This window comes from Urocitellus parryii, chromosome 11 (genome assembly GCF_045843805.1).
Source record: "Urocitellus parryii isolate mUroPar1 chromosome 11, mUroPar1.hap1, whole genome shotgun sequence".
Classification (NCBI taxonomy): Eukaryota; Metazoa; Chordata; class Mammalia; order Rodentia; family Sciuridae; genus Urocitellus; species Urocitellus parryii.
In genome coordinates this window covers 22,656,142-22,659,432 of record NC_135541.1, presented here as the reverse complement: position 1 = coordinate 22,659,432, position 3,291 = coordinate 22,656,142, and the positions used below count along the sequence as shown (strand labels likewise).

General features: G+C 42.1%; 1 non-coding gene across 1 annotated transcript; it reads right to left on the bottom strand.

Annotated features, from left to right (window-relative positions):
* Window positions 1-1,171: 1,171 nt before the first annotated feature.
* On the bottom strand, window positions 1,172-1,277 carry LOC113186136 (U6 spliceosomal RNA). The gene has a single exon (XR_003301230.1). It is a non-coding gene; the product is annotated as a U6 spliceosomal RNA (small nuclear RNA).
* Window positions 1,278-3,291: the final 2,014 nt, after the last annotated feature.

The window sequence follows — 3,291 nt, the reverse complement described above, 5'->3', positions numbered from 1 at the left end:
ATAAAAGCAATGTGTTCATCTACAACTAAAAATATTTTTTAAACTTTTTTTTAAGAGGGAGAGAGAGAGAGAGAGAGAGAGAGAGAGAGAGAGAGAGAGAATTTTAATATTTATTTTTTTTAGTTCTCGGCGGACACAACATTTTTGTTGGTATGTGGTGCTGAGGATCGAACCCAGGCCGCACGCATGCCAGGCGAGCGCGCTACCGCTTGAGCCACATCCCCAGCCCACTAAAAATATTTTTAAAAAATATTCAGGGCTGGAGTTGTAGATCAGTGGTAGAGCACTTGGCTACCATGTGTGAGGCACTGGGTTTGATTCTCAGCATCGCATAGCTATAAATAAATAAAATAAAGGTCTATTAACAACTAAAAATATACTGTAACAAAATAAAATAAAATATTCACAGATACAAGAAAATAATAAAATACAAAAGACAAAGAAGACATAAATACACAAAATGGACAGATAAATTTGAGGTAACTTCTAAAAATAAAACTGGTGCTCATGGAAATTAATACCACATATCTGAAGTCACACAACTTTGAGATTGAAGATCTCAAGCTTCTTTTTAAAATTTTTTTAATTTACATATGACAGCGGAATGCATTACAATTCATATTTCGCATATAGAGCACAATTTTTCATATCTCTGGTTGTATACAAAGTATATTCACAATAATTCATGTCTTCATACCTGTACTTTGGATAATAATGTCCATCACATTCCACCATCATTTCTAACCCCATGCCCACTCTCTTCCCCCCCCCACGCCTCTGCCCTATCTAGAGTTCCTCTATTCCTCCCATGCTTCCCCTCCTATCCCACCATGAATCAGCCTCCTTATATCAGAGAAAACATTTGGCATTTGGTTTTTGGGGATTGGCTGACTTCACTTAGCATTATCTTCTCCAACTCCATCCATTTACCTGCAAATGCTATGATTTTATTCTCTTTTATTGCTGAGTAACATTCCATTGTGTATATATGCCACATTTTTTAATCCATTCATCTACCGAAGGACATTTAGGTTGGTTCCACAGTTTAGCTGTTGTGAATTGTGCTGCTATAAACATTGATGTGGCTGTGTCCCTGTAGTATGCTGTTTTTTAGTCCTTTGGCTATAGACCGAGGAGAGGGATAGCTAAGTCAAATGGTGGTTCCATTCCCCAAAATATGGAACGCTTCATGAATTTCATGTCATCCTTGTGCGGGGGCCATGCTAATCTTCTCTGTATCATTCCAATTTTAGTATATGGGCTGCTGAAGTGAGCACTGAAGATCTCAAGTTTTTAACCACTGTTACATTGCTTCACTTACTAGGTGCCTTTTCTTTCTTTTTTCCTTTTCTTCTTCTTCTTCCTTTTTGTTTTCCTTTGAGGAAAAGTTAATTTGAGGCTTATGGTTTCAGAGATCTCAGTCCATAGACTGCCAACTCCATTGCTCTGTGCCTGAGGTAAGGTAGAACATGATGGCAGGAGGGTGTGGCAGAGGAAAGCAGCTCAGGCCAGGACAAGGCAACAGGGAAGCAGAGCCCAGGTGCTGTTTTAATCATAGGTAAAGCTGTCTGTTTCCTTCAGAGGACCAGGAACTGCTCAAGGTCAGGGCCTGGATGGGATTTGTTTCTGTGTTATTAATGAATATCTACTAAGTTGAATCTGATTGAAAGCTTTGAGGATGGAACTGATATTGGTGAGTGCCCACAAGAATTAATGGTGGGGCTGGGGTTGTGGCTCAGTGGTAGAGTGCTTGCCTGGCATTTGTGAGTCACTGGATTTGATTCTCAGCACTGCATATAAATAAATAAAAGAAGGTCCATCAACAACTTTTAAAAAAGATGTTTATTTTAAAAAACCAAAGAATTAATGATGGAGTTAGTAAAGAGATTAGTGCATAGGGGAGTGTTTGGGAGCAAAAGGCATCTTTGGGGGATTATGGAAAGAGGAGCTTGATAAGTTGGCCACCCAAAGGTCAATGAATAGGAATTTTGAATTTCTGGTTATATAGCTGGTTCTTCTTGGATTGTCTTTCTGGCTTTTGAGGGTGGGTATCGGGCAAGGTAGAAAGGCAAGGAGGGGGTATGCTGATGGTAAAGAGGTCATATTATGAGCTTCCATACTCCTCCTTGGACCTTTGAATGGAAAAAAAAGAAAGAAAGAAAGAAAGAAAGAAAGAAAGAAAGAAAGAAAGAAAGAAAGAAAGAAAGAAAGAAAGAAAGTTGGAGCTCGTCCGTTAGGGAGAAAAAAATTTCCTGGTTTAAAAGTCAAGAACACAGGGCTGGGACTGTAGCTCAATGGTAGAGCCCTTGATTCAATCCCCAGACCTGAAAAAAAAAAAAAGTCAAGTAAACAATGTCATATTCTTAGTTTTGACAAAAGTACCAATAACATAAAATGGGGAAATTAAGTAAAGGTTGTATCCCAAAATACAAAGATTATGAAAAACAGAAAAGCAAGAGCTGGATGCAGGGGCAAGTGCCTGTAGTCAGGAGGCACTCAGGAGGCTGAGCCAGAGGATCCCTTGAGTTCAGGAGTTCAAGACCCACCTGGGCAACATATGGAGACCCCCATCTCAACAAACAACAAACACAGAAAAGCAAGTTATAGCTGAACTGATGGTTGGAATTCACACCCCCCCCCCACCCCGCCAAACAAACAAACAAAACCCCACAGCCTCTGAGCAGAGAAGGGAGAACTGCTGTCATCCTTGGATAAGCTACCTCAATGTTCAGAACTTTAGTTTGGCCATCTGCCTTCTTAGTGTGTCTGCTGAGGATATGGAGATGATGAGATGAAAGAAAGGCCAAGAAGGGGATCAGAATCCCAACAAATCAGTGGGATTCAGGACCAGACTAGAGATCCAGAAGGGAAGCCAGTGGAAGGCCTGGGCAGAAGTGAGTGTTGGCTTCATCCCAATACACTGGATCCTGAGGAAGGTGGATTGGAGACCCTGCCTTGGGATGTAAGGCCACCACTCTAGAAGACTGCTTGATGGAGTAGGGCTAGAAAGGCCCTGATACTTCCTCAGAGATGAGGCCCAAAGTGCTGGGGCCTGGATGGATTCTCATCAGCTTGTCTTGCCAGTCTACTGCATCCCAGGAAAGATGGACAGTTCAGAGGCTCAAGGAGCTGAGCCCAGTAAGACTAGTCACCCAGAATCTGGTTCCAGATAATTTTGTCCCTCCCCACCATGGAGGTAGGCAGGCAGCAGTGTGTGGCCTGCAGGAACGGAGTGGCAGCTCTGGGATGGAGGTGGTGAATGAGGCTGGGCTGGGGCAGGTAGCAGTGGAG